Below are 17,451 nucleotides of genomic sequence, written 5' to 3'. Positions count from 1 at the left end.
ACTAAGAATAAAACATAGCTAAGCAATTAGTTCAAATCAAATCTCAAAAAAAATAGGGATCAAATTAGGGGATTTCAACAATAATGGGTTATGGGTTAATATTGAGGGTAAATCAATTAGTGGCTTGTTAGGCTCAAAGGGGTTTACAAAGGGTTAATTATGAAGGTAGGCTTTTGTGGAGTGAGTAGGCTAAACTTAAGTGCCTTTATCATCTCGACATATCAAATCAAATGGTTTGGTCTTGACATGCATAATCAAGCAAGTTCTAGAATAAAAAATCAATATTGACGCACTCATAATAAAAGTGAGCATGAAAGAAATAAAATATGCTCTAAAGGTTCAAGATCTCACAAAAATTATTGCTTTTTGATGTTTAAACTTGTGAATTTCAACTGATGATAATACCTAAACTTAGGAAAACAACCTAAAAGTTTATAATTCTTCAAAAATCAACTTATCATGCTTGATTCCCTAATGTCTTAAAGTCTAAACAATCAACGCATAAATGTCTATATTTTAATTCAAGACATATCAATAAAAATCATAAATTAATTAAAATTCATTCTAATAGCGGTATGAGTGATTCACGTAAGAATAATACAAAATTCAGGGATTTCTAATGATGATATGAAAGACCCCCCACACTTAAGATGTGCATTGCCTTCAATATACAAAGATAGATATATGGAAAAATATAGATAAATAATCATAAGATAGGGAGAGAAGTGAAACTTCCTGAATGATGAATGAACTCCTTAATTTGGAGTTATGGAGAATAATTAGCTAAGGCAAATGACGAGAGTGGAGGAGGATACTCCGGTGGTGGTAGAGGTTCATTAGTCCGTAAGTCCTGCGCCAAAAGAATATTATATCTGGTGGTTGCTATGGTCGTGGTCGAGCAGGACATGGCAGTTGTGGAGAACCTTTGCCAATAAAGTATTTAGTTCCTATGTGATGATGAGCTTTGGAGCTCTTTATAACTGTGATAGAATTAGGAACTTTTTCGGAAATATAAGGAAGCAAAATTACTCGTAATGAAATAGCCAAAACTATAAATTATTCAATAAAAATTATAAAAACTAAAATTAAAATAATAATAAAGGAAAATAAATAAAAAGTACTTAAATAAGATAAATAAAGATAAAAGTGAAAATAAAAAGTTTTTAAACATCGTCATCGCCGGATGGTTCGCGAGGTGGTGGTGGCTATGAGATGTGGAAGTGCTAACAAATCTGATGTAGAGTAGCATTAATGTGATCAAAGTGCTGAAAACATTACTGCTCAAATCGTGTAAGGCACTTAGAGATGTCAGAGTATGAAGCCGTCGCATGAATTGGACGATAGATGGGTGGTGGCTGAGACGGTGGGTCCCCATGACGTGGAGGGACATCATCAGTAATGTCCTCTGGGTCCTCCTCCTCGATGGACTGGACGAGGCGATATTGAGGAAGGTAGGTGCCACGTCGTTTCTTAATCATCCTCATGTTTAGCATGCTTAAGATGCCCTGTGGGGACATCTGGTCGATAAGAGTGAGGGAGGATGATTGTGCCACTATGTTGAGGAGCCCGAAGTGTCCTGCCAATCGAGTCACATAGGGCCCGGTAGAGATGACCCCCCGATGTCGCTCCGTCTGATGGTAGATGGCGAGAGTGATGAAGTAGGCAAGGTCGAAGACTTGCCCGTTCGCCATGCTCCATAAGAAGTAGGCGTCTTAGGTGGTAACGACGCTGGTGCTCTCTCATTGTCCCGCCAGAGTGTGAGCCAAGAGGGCATGTAGGTACCTTAAAGATGGAGGAAGAGCCGATGCCTTGGAGCGTCTAGGATTGTAGGTGGTCGAGGCAGGGACGAGATTCCTCCCCAGCACTTTGAGGGAGAGTAGTGGATGTGGCGGTAGAGGGTGTCGAGTTCATTGTCGTCTATGAACTCCTCCGTGTATAGCCCTAGTACAATCCCAAACTCGAGTACGCTCAATTGGTGCACTAGACCACCAAGACGGAACTGGACCATTCTAGGATCGTCGAAGTTGGTTATAACATTCTGAAGATGGAATGTCGAGTAGAGTTCCAATGTGAACTCGAGATACGTCGGCTCGAAGTTCTCAAAGAAAAGCCCCCACAGGTCAGTCGTTAGGAGGGCTCGGACCGCGTCAGCCAATTGAATCTGTTCAAGTACAGCCCAGTCAATACAGCGGCCTACACCTAGGGGTCGGGCTCGTAATGTCTGAAATAGCTTCTCCTGGGGTCCCATGGGGAACTCGAGGAAAGGGTAACGGATCTCAGTGGTAAGACCCGAGGATGACGCTGCTCTTTTCCTCTTCTTCGAGGCGGCGATATCGGTCTTCTTACCACGTGAGGATGAAATTGTATATCTGTATTGAAAAGTCAAAGTTCAACCAATATGTCCCAAGAATAGCATGGAAAAACAAAACAAAATAGGAATATTTCATGAGACTCACGTACAAGATGAAGCAAAAAAAAAAAAACTAAAACAACTAAAGAAAATATATTAAGTTATTAAAATAGGACTATAAGAGTAATGCTACAGGAATATCTAATGCATGAGTGCATATAGGTAAGCATAAAATCCATGGAAACGAGAAAGATGGATGAATGTAATACGAAAAATGGAAAAATTCTTTAATAATAAGCATGAGTATTTCTATTATTCTACTATGAATGTTCACTTAAAATAGTCGAATAGATTAGAGAAAATAGGAAATAGGCAAAATATTTAAAGAAAATAGAGAGAAAAGAGTAAACAAACGCAAAAGGGAGAAGCTTGGGTCGTCGAAAATAGTGTTGTAGGTGGCGCACGGGCGTGACAGGTAGGGCATGTGGAGTTATAGCGGCTAGGGTTAGGGATTTTTGGGGAGGGAGATGATGAATAGTAAGGGAGGTTTATATAGATTTTGGCCGTGTGCCCTAATTTTTTCCTGTGTATTTCGCGATTTTTAAATTTAGGCACGTCTGACATTCACCCCACGCCCGTGTTCCTTGGGCGCGTGGGTGCACTTGATCGTGTCGCACGGTCGTGTCTTGCTTCGTTCTCTTCTGTCACGCCCGTGTTTGGTAGCCCACACCAGTGTTAGTTTGACAGTGTCGACCACGGGGGCTGGATACAGGCATGTTGAACGCCCGTGCTAATTTGATAGGTTCACCCATGGTTTCAAAACACGGGCGTATCGCACGCCCTTGTTGGTTTGGCAGTTTTTCCCATGTCCTTATCACACAGCCGTGGCTACTTATCGCATCAAGTGTTGAGGAAAATTTTTTGCCCTGTTTTCACACGGCGTATCGCACGGCCGTGTCTCCTCCTATGGTGTGTGCATTGCCAAAGGCACGCCCGTGTGCCTAGCCGTGTGGAAGGGAAAACCCTGTGTTTCAAGACTCAGTTAGTAGGTTAGATGTGAAAAACTAGAATTTAAATAAATCATTACTGTTAGTGCTCGGGTTGCCTCTCGAAAAGCGCTTATTTATAGTCTAAGCTTGACTTACCTCTCTGGTGTGTGATCGTGGTGGCTCGAGGAGTTTACACTCCTCATCCCTGCTATCAACTTTATCAATATAAGGTTTAAGATGAGTATTGTTTACCTTAAAAGTTTCAAATTTGGGGTGAATTACCTCAACTATACCATATGGGAAAATATTGAGTACTGTGAGAGGAATTTCTTCATTAGGTTCAAAAGTGGTAATGCGAGGATCTGCTGCATCTAGTAGTACTTTGTCTCTAACCTTAAGTTGGTTTGGTGATGTACTGAGCTCGTCTTGGCTCGATTTTAGTTTATCAGGTGTTCTCGATTTCTGTGTTCGCCATTCATCTAGTTCCTCGATTTGTGGTCTTCGTTCTTTATAGATAGGTCCTTTATTGTTGCTTGAACATGGCTTGTGTAGGTTCTTCGAACTTATTTTCTGAAAAGTAGGTTGCACCACATGGTCAGTTTTAGTAGAATGATTTATACAACCACCTTCAATTTTTGATGAGCTAATCAAATTATGAGCTTGAAGGGTGATTGTTTCATCTCCCACACGAAGTGTGAGTTCACCTGTGCCAACATCAATTATTGTTCTAGCGATTGCTAAAAAGGGTCTCACTAAAATTAAAAGAACATTACTATCCTCTTCTATGTCTGGAACAACGAAATCAACTGGGAATATAAATTTGTTAATTGTAACGAGTACATCTTCAATAATCCCCCTAGGAAATCTGATTGTTTTATCGGCTAATTGAATACTCATCCTAGTTTGTTTGGGTTTCCTAAGACCTAGTTGTTTAAACATTTTGTCAGGCATGACATTGATACTAGCCCCTAAATCAGCCAAAGCATTATTTACGTCTAGGCTACCAATTAAATAGGGAATCGTAAAACTCCCTGGATCTTTTAATTTGTTGGCCAGCTTATTCTATAGTATGGCTGAGCAAACCGCATTTAGTTCTACATGTGACGCCTCATCCAACTTCCGTTTATTTGTTAAAAGCTTCTTTAAGAATTTGACTGCGTTTGGCATCTGTGAAAGAGCTTCAATAAACGGTAAGTTAATATGTAACTTATTTAATAATTTAAGGAATTTACCGAATTGTTCTTCTATGCGGTCTTTCCTTGTTGTGTTTGGGTTTGGCACACAATGTTTGTACTCTTTACTTACCGATTTCTAGTCATTATGGTCCACCTCACCCTTGCCTTTACTTACCACAGTTTCTTGCCTCTATTTTGGTTTAGGTGCAACTAACCCTTCCTCATTTTGAATGGTAATTGCATTGATTTGCTCCCTTGGGTTAGGTTCAGTGTTACTTGGCAGACTACCTTGTGGTCGTTCAGATATCAATTTAGCGAGCTGACCTATCTGAGTTTCGAGCCCTTGGATCGACGCTTGTTGATTTTTAAGTGCTGTCTCGGTATTCTAAAAACGAGTTTCTGACATCGAGATGTATTTTGTTAACATATCCTCAAGGTTTGACTTTTTCTCTTGTTGGTAGGGTAGTTGTTGGAAGCTTGGAGGTGGTGGTGATCGCTGATTTCCTTGGCCTCCCTATGAGAAATTTGGGTGGTTCCTCCAACCTACATTGTAAGTATTACTATAAGGATTATTTTGAGATCAAGGATTATTACCCATGTAATTTAACTACTTGTTCTCCATGTTGTGGCCATAGGGTGTGTAATCTGGATTGCTCGATCCACCTCCACTTGTTTCGCACTGCATTATTAGGTGATCCTGTGAAGAACTAAGAAAACCGTCAATTTTCTTATTCAAGAGTTCTACCTGATTAGAGAGCATGGTGACCGAATCGATGTTATAAACGTCGGTCGCTTTTGTTTTCTTTGTCCTCATGACTTGCCACTGATAATTATTCAGTGACATCTCTTTTATAAATTCATAAGCATCTTCAGGTGTTTTATTATTGATAGTCCCACTAGCAGCTGTGTCAACCATTTGTCGAGTCGAAGGTTTCATGCCATTATGAAACGTTTGAACCTGTAGCCAGAGTGGTAACCCATGGTGAGGGCATCTTCTCAAGAGGTCCTTGTATCTCTCCTATGCATCGTAGAGTGTTTCTAAATCCATCTACAGAAAAGAAGAGATATCATTACGTAATTTAGCCATTTTAGCCAGCAAAAAATGTTTTAATAAAAAATTTTCAGTCATTTGTTCCCAAGTAGTGATTGACCCTCATGGTAACGAATTCAACCACTGTTTAGCTTTGTTTCTCAATAAAAAAGGGAATAACCAAAGGCAAATGGCTTCATCAGAAATGCCATTAATTTTAAATGTATCACATAGTTCGAAAAAGTTTGCCAAGTGAGCGTTGGGAACTTCATCCTGCAAACCATCAAACTGAACAAATTGCTGTATCATTTGAATTGTGTTAGGTTTCAGTTCAAAAGTATTTGCAGCTACAGCAGGTCTAACTATGCTCGATTCAGTTCCTGTTAAAGAATGTTTAGCATAATCGTACATAGTGCGTGGAGCAGGATTCTGATTAGCAGCAATTGCAGGAGGTAGCGGATTTTCTTGGTTTTCAGTCATCTCCTCAGTTGTGGTTGAAGTATCGTCCTCTTGCTCTTCCTCTGTGTATCATAAGCTTTACCTTATTTCTCTTCAATTTTTGCAAACTGTGTGATTGATCTCACTATCAAACAGTAATGGTCCCGATGGGTTTCTTCTAGTCATACACTATAAAAACCTATCAGAAATGAATAAAAGAAAAATTAGAAAAGAATATAAAAATTTAAATTGCAAATAAAGTAGAATGGCCAAAGTAATAAAAATCGAGTGTTCCTAATATCCTAGTTCCCCTGTAATGGTGCGAAAAACTTGATACGTGATATTCACGACAGGTTTTAAAAATTTATAATTAATTGTTTTTGAAACTTACTATTATCACGATGAAGGCAAGTGTACCTATCAAACAGTAGTATAGTTTTAGCAAGACCGGATTGTCGAACCCAAAGGAACCATTCTTTTTATTATCTAGCCTAAAAAATTAAGGGATTTGTTTATCTAAACTAATTAACAAAACTAAGAGTGCACAGAGAGAAGATTGGGAAAAAGCTTTTGGGAAAACTCGATTGATTAAGACAATACCCAAGGAAAAATCCACCTAGACTTTACTTGTTATTTGACTCTGAATCAGACGATTTATTCATTTGACTTGATCCGTAGAAATCTCTAAGTTATATTATTATCTCTCTCGAGACTAATAATGTAATATCCTAAATTAGGGCTTAATCGGAATAGTGGTTTCGTGACCACAAATCCGAGATAGAAATAATTATTTTACAATGATTTTGATGTTTATGATATGATTGCATGATTGTGTGAAAATTTCGTGATGAAATTCTATGCCTAAAGTGCTTAAATTGAAAGTAGGGACTAAATCGAATAAGTTGCAAAACTTGCATTCTAGAAGTTTTTAGTATGAAATTGTTTTGGAATATTAATGAGGAGATCTTAAACATCAATTTTACCAATTTTAAGTTCATGGACAAAATTAGGACATGGAAGGAATTTTTGGAAAGTTTAGTAGTAAGGGTATTTTGGTCATTTAGTTATTAAAATGAATTAAAAACAAAATTAAAAGCCAATTTTGTCCATCTTCTTCATTAGGCCGAAATTTCAAGGGTTCTCCATAGCTAGGGTTTGTTTCAAGCTTCCAAGCTCCATAGTAAGTGATTCCAAGCCCGCTTTTAATGATTTTTACGTTTTTGAGATCCCTAACTCGATAAAGCTTATGTTAGCAATAATTTAACCTAGGGTTTATATTTGGAAAAATACCCATAGGTGAAATTTGTGTATTTTGATGTTTTATGATAGAATATGAAGTTTTAAATTATGTTAGACAACTTGTACTACTCGATTTTAAGCAAAAACGAGTAAAAGGGCTTAATCGGTAAAAATACCTAATAGTCACAAGTACATGTTAGAGTGAGAATTTGATGTTGCCATAGAAGAGAAAAGTGATCAGCATGTTGTAAAACATAAGAATAAGGAATAAAGTTTAATCCAGAGCCTAGGGGCAAAAATGTAAATATGCAAAAGTTTAGGGTAAAATTGTAATTTTGCCAAAATTTGAGTTAAGGATTAATTTGATAATGTGAGTATTAAATAAGCTAAATGTGTTATTTTAGATCAAGAAAGACGTGGAATCGACCTCAATCGAGGAAAAGAAAAGATTGTGGACTAAATTGCAAAATCTTTGTATTTTGGTACCAAGGTAAGTTCATGTGTAAATAATGTAGCATAATTGTTATTTTTAAGTTATTGATATTAATTATGTGTTATGCTGAATTTTATTATGAAATGTATGCTTTGTGGTTAATTTCAAATAATATGTAAATTATGTGAACTACTTGTTAAATATAATTGTTACTGAGTATTGATTTGGCATTCTACGTAAGACGGAAAGGATAAGTGTTCGAGGAAAAAGCCCGCTTGAACCTTAGGAATAGATTAGGATACAAGTGACATGTCACTAGGATGGTTGAGCATCCGAACTCGTTGAGTTGAGTCCGAGTTCACTTATGGATGCGAATGTCCGAACTCGTTGAGTTGAGTCCGAGTTCGTGAGATGTAACTAGGCATCCGAACTCGTTGAGTTGAGTCCGAGTTCACTTATGGATGCGAACGCCCGAGCTCGTTGAGTTGAGTCCGAGTTCGCTTATGGGCGGGTTACATGATTGCTTGATTGAATATGTGGCACTTATGTGCAAGTTATCCATGTATCCGAATTATATTCGATGGGTTCAACGGTAAAGTTCTACTCAAATGGAGGAAAATTTCGAGATGTAAAGAGACGTATTGGTAAGTGATATGAAATGGATATTTTGGACAGGTATGTATTTAACCCTCGGGTTGAGTATTGATACAACCACGATAAGGTAATAAGATGATGAAGAATGATTAAAATGTGATATGTGTTTTTGTGATGTATGCTAATGTTGATGGTATAACTGCTTGTTATGTTACTTATTATTTGCATATGAACTTACTAAGCATTTATGCTTACTCCTCCTTCTTACTCATTGTAGTTTTGGACAAGCCACTCGAGAGTCGGGATAGGTCAAGGCTCACCACACTATCCGAAGATTTTTGGTAAATGGCTTGTAAATTTAAGTATGGCATGTATAGCAATATACCCATTTTGTGTAAATGATCTTATGGTATGGTTGTGAAATGGTTGAGGAAATGCTTGATAATGATAAATTATGAAAATGGTTAGTTTAGATTATGTTTGATGTTAAGGAAAACTATTAAGATACTTAGTGCATAAAACTCATAAAAGGATGAAATTTACCATAAACAGAATACCGCAGCAACACTAATGCGAGTTTGAAAATTTACTAAAAATCATAGAAATTGAATTTGGTGGTGAAATACATATCAAATTGAACCTTATTATGTCTAGTTTCACATGAAACAAATGAAACAAGTAAAGGAAGTATATGTTAGAAGATATTTTAATTTTAGTGAAATAGAGTCATAGCAGTTTCTGAATCCCCTGTTCCTACTTTAGAAATTCACCATAAATTGTAAAGATATAATTAGGTGGTGTATTTTATATCCTCAGAATCATTATTGAGTCTAGTTTTATTATAAACAAACCTCATAGTCATATGAATTTTTTACAGAGAGAAATGTGGTTCGTAGTAAACAGAGGTCAGACCAGTCGAGTCTTGAAACAGGGGTAACTTTAACTAATAAACTGTACTAATTGGACCAACCAAAAATTCTAGAAAAAAATTAGTAGATATTTTTATGAGTCTAGATTCAGGGAAAATTTACGGATCTTAATTTTGAGTTTCGTAACTCGAGATATGATTTTTCTTGTGACTGTGACGCAAGTAGCTTAAAAGCTGTGAATGTAGACACAAATAATTCAAAGTTCTAAAAATGTTAAACTAAGCTTAGTAACACCTCATACTCGACTCCGGCGACGGTCTCGGGTGTGGGGGCGTTACAAATAACGTCTAAACCTAGGTTGATTAATTGAAATCTCTTTCTAATTAACGCCTTAGTGCTGCATTAACTCGATCTATGGATCCCCTTATTAGGTTTCACCCTAATCTGGTAAAATCTTATCACCCTATCTCTAGGCGTGCAATCAGCTCCGCTTAATTATGACAAATTTACTCTTAGATAGGGTCTATTCCTCCTCTGAATAAGAGCATTAACTTGAATGAATATCCTGGAATATTAAAATAAGAATTAAGAACACATAATTAAGAACAAGTCAAATATTTATCATACAATTCAGATAATAATAACAAGGTCCGTATTAGGTTTCATTCCCCTTAGGTATTTAGGATATTTAGTTCATACTTATGAAAGAAACCATCTCAAAAGCATAAAGATAACAAAACATAAGAAAACCCAAAACTCCTGAAGGAACTTGAAAGGAAATCTTCAGTCTTGATGATGAATCCGGCTTCTGAGATAGATCAATCGGCTTTTCTTGAGTAATTCCCTACTTCCTACTTCGCGTCCCCCTCTTAAGTGCTTCCTTAGGTGTTTAAATAGGCTTTAGAATGCCTAAGAGCCCTCAAAATTGGCCTTTTCCGAATAGGGTTATACTTGGGCTGGGCAGGGACACGCTCGTGTGACACGCCCGTGTGCAATTACTCTAGCCCGTGGTCAAGGCTGTTGAATAGGCACGGGCGTGTAGTCTACCCGTGTAAGTCGTGCTTCGATCCTTCCAAAGAGACATGGCCATGTGACATACTTGTGTGAGGAAGTCCAGGCCGTGTTAATTTCCCATGTGGGTCTATTTTCTCTGTTTTCGGCCCGTTTCTCACTCTTTTTACTCTCCTATGCTCACCTAAGTATAAAACATGAAATTAAAGAATTAGGAGCATTGAATTCACCAAATATAAGGAAAAACCATCCATAAATGTGCTAAGCATGGGATAAAAACATGTATAAATTACGGTTTATCAATAATCCTCTCAGTGGCCTCCAACCAATACTCAGCCATAGTAGGGGTGACTCCAATGACACCCCTAAACAGCTCAGCTCCATTCGATTGGAGTCATTCAGTTACCGACCTTCAGCCCCCAGATCCAGAATGTGGCCCAGTGACCCTCTCTAATATCTTCAACATGGCCTTGGACAGTGCGTCATCCCCAACCGAACGGACTTGAGACCCAGTCTTAATAGCAGGAGAAACTGGCTTCTCACTAGTATTTAAGTTTGGCATACTGCCTAGAGAAGAGGACTCAGATCGAGCCCCCTATGGCCTCTACCACGACTACGAGTACCCCGTCCACGAGTTCCACGAGCGCTCATTGTATAATTCAAATTTATCTACATTATAAAGTTTTATGCATCGGTTACAGTATTAATTAACATATATTTTATATGTAAATTACAAGAAGTTCAGAGATGGTTTCAGAAGTTTCGGTCTCTAACTATTTCAATATAGTTTTAGAAAGTACTAACTACAATATTTTCAGAACAGTTCTATCTATGTAATAAGATACTTACAAGATCGACGTCGTAGACTCGGTGTACCACATACTTTATCAAATTTTAAAAAATATTTGAAAACCAATTCTTTTTAAATAACAATTTTGGAACCCAAAATTTATAGCCCGAGTTTTGCAACCTGGCTCTGATACCACTAAATGTAATACCCCAAACCTGACCTAGATGTTATAGCTGTATCCGAAGGTGTCACAAAGAATGGGCTTTGAAAACGAAGTCAATACAATAAAACCATTTCAGTTTTTCAATTCTTATTTGCTTGTATCTAATGTCAAAACATTTTCTAATTAATTAATTTGCCTTTAGAGGAGTTTTACAGCGGAAGCTTTCGAAAACCAATCGATTTCAAAAATTTAGTTTGCATTTTCGAAAAACCTTTATTTACGTAAAACCGTCGTTTCCATAAAACATTTTACCAAATCAATCAAATTATCAAACAAACCCAAAAATCAACAATTAAAAACCAAACAGTCTAGTCTAGAGAGTCCCAGAAATTACAAACTTTCAAGTAAAACTAGAAATATAAATAATAAGAACTGTAAATTACTAACTAAAGCAATTTTCAATCAGGTGGTCACCACTGAGTCTCTGTCACAACGATCCACCTTAGTCTGTGGATTACCTGAAGAGAACAGACAAACAAATGTGAGTTTTCGTAAACTCAGTGTGTAACCCAACATATTAAACATGCAAAACATACAGAAATCTCATATATATATAATCAGATACAAACTGAGACTCATGTCCATTATACAGTTCAGATCATTAGAATCCTACCCCCATCCTGTACACACCATCTTCGACCAACCCATCACACCATGTGGGGTTTAAAACACCCACCCAACCCTGCACACCATATTTTGTCATTACGACACATATCAGATAATGTGCAGCCAAGCTGCTAGAATATAGGCGATGATTGCCATGCAGAAGACTTCCTCCACATATACAAATCCCACCCCAAAATAGATACAAGATAATGAATACGAAAAATAGATACAAAAATAATAGATTAAACATGATCAACATGCTTATATACAGTTAACGGAATAGCCAGACATGCATAGCATTATCATACTCAGAAAAGAATATCAGATTATCAGATCCACAATTTTAAGGTTTGGTTAGCCTTTACCAAACCTGTGATAGGCCCACAGTCGATTGGAACAACCCGTGTGACCCTAGGAAAAATTTCAATAATATGGGCCAACATGACCACATGGCTTGCCCGTGAGGCCCACACGACTTGGCCCAGAATCCATATGCCCGTGTCGGCCCACATGTGTAACTTGGCCTTGCCCGTATAGCCCACACGGCCACACTCTAGCCTCCACATGGCCATGCCTTCGTAGACCACACGGCCAACCACACAGGTGACCACACGCCCGTGTGGCGTCGATAGAACAGTTTTTTGGCTTTTGTCGAAACTCATTTTTCTATATTTCGAGTACACACCTGGTATCGTTTCAATGCACAAACTCTCCCAAAACCACTAGAACCTAAAATTAACATAATCATTCCCCAAAAAATAGTATTAATACTTAATTAATCCGACCCAATGACAAGCGACCATGAAGAAATCAAGTGATCGATACTTACCTAAGTTCTCAAACTAAGCCGACTACAATTCTGCAAGTGAAGAAATCCGTTGCTCACAATTCACTACCAACAACCCAAAACACATCACCAACAGAAAAGAGTTGAAGCGATTTAGAATAATGAAAAAGAGGAGAAACAACCCATTAACCCTTACAAATGAAAAACTACACCTTACACTTACCAAGTCTTCCTGCAACACCGAAAGAAAACCAAAACACCAAGATAGAGTGACAAGAATCGTGACAGAAAACAGGAAACAAAGGAAAAAAAAAGGGACTTTTCCAGTTGACAGGAAAGAAACATAAAATTTTCTTGATTGGGAATTTCTTAGAGGAGAGAGAAAAAAGAGATAACAACAAAATAAAATAAAATAAGGAAAAATCTCACATATCCCTAAATTCACTCTCCTACAAACCCACAAACCACTCAAAATTCCTGCTAAACTGAAACTTTAACCAACATCCAAGCAAAAATTAATACCTACACTTGCGTAGGGATTCAAACACAAGACTTCCAACACACCAACACCCTTACCACTCGAACCAACAAGCTCATTCTGAAATGGATTAACAGACAGTTTTACAAAAGCCTACTCAACAAGGGTAGAGTTAGAATTAGAAAAATAATAAAATTTTGCAAAGGTGAGACTTGAACCTAAGACCTCTCACACACATCCAAAACACTTAACCACTAAAGCAAATACATATTTATGTAAGATATTTATAGAAATAGGGATAAATTAATCAGGCTACATAAAATATTTCAAATATCATTGTTTTTCATCTACATTACGGATATGATATTTCAAATATTTTTATATGTGAAATTTTTCAATTAATTATTTCAAATATCATTATGTTTATATGTGAAATATTTTAAATATACATACAAAAGTATATAATACTTGTAACACGCTTCACTCATATTCAAAATCGGAATAAGGTTACAGAGCATTACCGGATTTATAAAACATTTAAACAATCAATTCACATATAATTTCACATTTCATGCAAACATTATTCAAAATTAAGTACAATGTCCCTATAATGAGCCTACGAGGTTGAACATGCTTTGGAAGTGGTTCAGGACTAAACTGATAACTTAGGAAACTTTGAAATTTTTTCTCAAACTAGGGGACACACGCTTGTGTGGCCGGTCCATGTGTCTCATACGGCCAACAGACACGCCCGTGTCACAGGCTATGTGGACATTCGAAATGGGATCACATGGTCGTGTCCCAGCCCGTGTCTGACCCCGTGTAACACTCTGACTTAGGTCACACAACCAACACACACGTCCGTGTGCCTTAAAATCGTCCATACACAACTGTGTGCCTGGCTGTGTACTAGGCCATGCCAATCCTAAAGGGTATACTGACTTATGCCACACGGCCAAGTCACACGCTGGTGTGTGAGACCGTGTGGAGCATACTAACTTGATTTCAATTTCAACATGGGGGAAACACGGCCGTGTAACATGACCGTGTGTCACACATGACTAAGTCACATGCTAGTGTCTCTGCCCGTGTGGGCAAAAATAGGCTATTTACCAAGCCAATTTGCCACCCAAGCTTAGGCACACCTACATAACTCATATGGCACAAAACATAGCATCAATAGACATAAAATTCAATTCCAAATCAAGCAATATTTATACCATTTACAACACCAACCAATACAAAACATAAATACCACATTATGCTATCTAGGTTCATACCAATACCCAAAATCTCAAATCATCAATATGGATACATTCAAATATGCATTATTTCACCTAATATCCAAAAGCATATCATTCCTCAAACATGGACTATTTCATAGTCCAAATACTCATTAAAAAACTACCTATCACAATTATCATTTTTAGGACAATTACCAAACTCAAAACAAAGATCATTTGCACACTTTTATACATCATCAAAATCACCAATATAAACCAACTCACGTGGCTATATATATACAATCCAAAGCATAAACATTTACAAGCCAATTCAAATGTCCAAAATCATCATCAACTTATAACCAAAATGACCATAATTCTATACATACCATATAACCAAAACACAAGCTCAAAAGTACCAAATTGATAGCTTGTTAGTGTGATGATGTCTTCGACGATCCTTGAGTTCGAGATAGCTTTAAAGTCACTATAAAACATGAAAAATTAAACAAAGTAAGCTATATAGCTTAGTAAGCCCGTATGACAATAATAAGCAAATATTACTATTCATTTATCAATTCTAATTAAATGACATAATATGCAACAATGCTTTAATTCCAAGCTTACATGAACTTACCCACATACTTGATCATAAACTCAAAACTTCCATTGATTCAATGCTCATATAGGTTTCAGTACATACTTGTACCGTTACTTATCTGTTTCTCACCAATTCACATCTTCAATATACCCGTTGAACCATTTGGAATAGAAGTCGGATACTCGGGAGTCTCGCACACTAAGTGCCAATATCATGGCCCAAACCCAACTCAATATATCTCGCACTCAAAGAGCTAATATCATGGCTCGAAGCCAAATCAATGAAGCTTGCACCCGAAGTGCTAATAGTATGGCCTGAAGCCAAATCAATGAACCCCCTAACAACATGTCACTAGTAATCCTAATCTATTCCTAAGGTTCAACCGGGATTTCGAATGCTGATTTGTCGTCGAATCACTATCAAACATATTCGTAGTCTCGTATTCACAATTCATACAATATTAAAGCATTTAAAACATAATTATATCAATACTTATTACATAACGGGTCAACTATTCCGTAACTTTATTCTTTCCCTGATCTAAGTTCGTATTTCGCCTTTCTTGATCTAAAATCAAAATTAACTTATTTAATCACCTCTCTATTCAATTTAGTCCAAAATTCACTTTAAGATATTTTTACACAATTGCCCCTAATGTTTCACATATTTTACAATTTAGTCATTGTTCCACAAAAACACAAATTAATACAATTTAACCCCAACCCATGCTAGCCGAATTACTATTATGCACCTAGAAGCCCATACTTTTCATTTATTTCACATTTAAACCATAAAATTTTGACATTTCACAATTTATTCCCTAATTTGCATTTTCACTAAAAATCACTTAACAAAACTTGTATATATATCAACAATAATTCATAATCTATCAAGAAACTTCAAAAATCATGCTTATTCATGTAACGCCCCGTACCCGAGACCGTCGCCGGAGTCGAACACGAGGTGTTAACGGACTTAATTCATTACTTAAATAGCTCAAACAATTTATTTTTAAAACTTCTAGAGAAGCTGGCAATCTGCATCACAGTCGCTTAAAAATTCATATCTCGAGTTACGAAACTCGAAATCCAATTCCATGAATTTTCTCTGAAACTAGACTCATATATCTATCAACTAATTTTTTCCTAGAATTTTTGGTCAGGCCAACTGGTACAGTTTATTAGTTAAAGTCTCCCCTGTTTCAGGGTTTGACTGCTCTGACCTCTGTGTATTACGAATCAAATATCTCTCTATACAGAGTTCCAATTACTATGAAGTTTATTTCTCATAAAACTAGACTCAATAAGGAATATGTACATGTAAATAATGACTTCTAATTATCTTTTTACAATATTTGGTGAATTTCCAAAGTCAGAACAGGGGATCCAGAAATTGCTTTGGCCCTGTTTCACAAAAATTTAAATATCTCATAAAATATATCTCATTTACCTATTTTGTTTCTTTCATTTGAAAATATACATAATAATATTTTATTTCATAATTATTCATCATTTAATTCCATTTCTACTATTTTTAGTGATTTTTCAAATTCACGTCACTGTTACTGTCTGATTGTGCTAATTTCACCTTTTTCATAATTTCCATGGAATAACTAGCATTTAGGCATACATAACACCAAACATGTCCTTGATTAGCCATTCCAACAGCTAATCATTATCAAGCATTTACATACCATTCATCAGCCATATCATAAGATCATACACACAAAATGGCTACGATGCTATACATGCCATACTCAAAATGAAACGTCTAGCTATACCAAAATAATCCTCGTGATAGTGTACCCGGACCTCCGACGTACTTTACGATCCCCAAGTTAGCTTGACAAAACTATAAAAAGAAGGAAAATAAAGGGGGTAAACATTAAGCTTAGTAAGTTTGCATGCAAATAAATAACAACATTCATAAGAACTGTCTTACTACTTGGCATGATACTACATAATGCAACTTCATTAATTGTCATAGACATATTTTAAACTTCTTCACTTACTCACTTACTTAAATACTTACTTAATCAAATTTATTAATACATTTTACTTACCTTTTTCCTTATTAAGCATACATGAACATTATGTACTTACCTTTACTCTTCTAGCATGAACTTGTCTTACCTTTTTAGTATAACTCGTCTTACCTTACCTTACCTTGATATTCACTTTAAATTTTCCCGTTGAACCACTTGGAATACTAACGATACACGGGTACCTTACCATTGCCATGACTTGTCATGGTCTTACGTGGTATCCTTTTGAAACTTACCATTGCCATGTCTTGACATGGTCTTACATGGTAGCCTTGCCTTATGAACTCACCAATGCCATGCCTTGGCATGGCATGGTCTTACATGGGACCTTTGCCTTATAGTAACTTATCAATGCCATGTCTTGACATGGTCTTACATGATTTCCTTGCGTTAGAAACCTTACCAATTGCCATGCCTTGGCATGGTCTTACACGGTATCCTTAAACCCTAATGTCATGACATTTGTATCCTACACATTCCTAAGGTTCAACAGGGACTTTCTGAAATTTCTTCTCCGTCAATTCATGCTTAAGTCTTCTTTGAATAATTTCATAAAATAAATATACGCATG

The 17,451-nt window shown here is 36.7% G+C and overlaps 1 non-coding gene across 1 annotated transcript; it reads left to right on the top strand.

Moving 5' to 3' along the window:
• The first annotated feature begins 5,488 nt into the window (after positions 1-5,488).
• On the top strand, positions 5,489-5,595 carry LOC128292409 (small nucleolar RNA R71). The gene has a single exon (XR_008282394.1). It is a non-coding gene; the product is annotated as a small nucleolar RNA R71 (small nucleolar RNA).
• Positions 5,596-17,451: the final 11,856 nt, after the last annotated feature.

The sequence above is a fragment of the Gossypium arboreum genome, chromosome 4 (genome assembly GCF_025698485.1).
Source record: "Gossypium arboreum isolate Shixiya-1 chromosome 4, ASM2569848v2, whole genome shotgun sequence".
Classification (NCBI taxonomy): domain Eukaryota; kingdom Viridiplantae; phylum Streptophyta; class Magnoliopsida; order Malvales; family Malvaceae; genus Gossypium; species Gossypium arboreum.
Note: the sequence above shows the minus strand (reverse complement) of the source record. Positions and strands in the feature narration are given on the sequence as shown.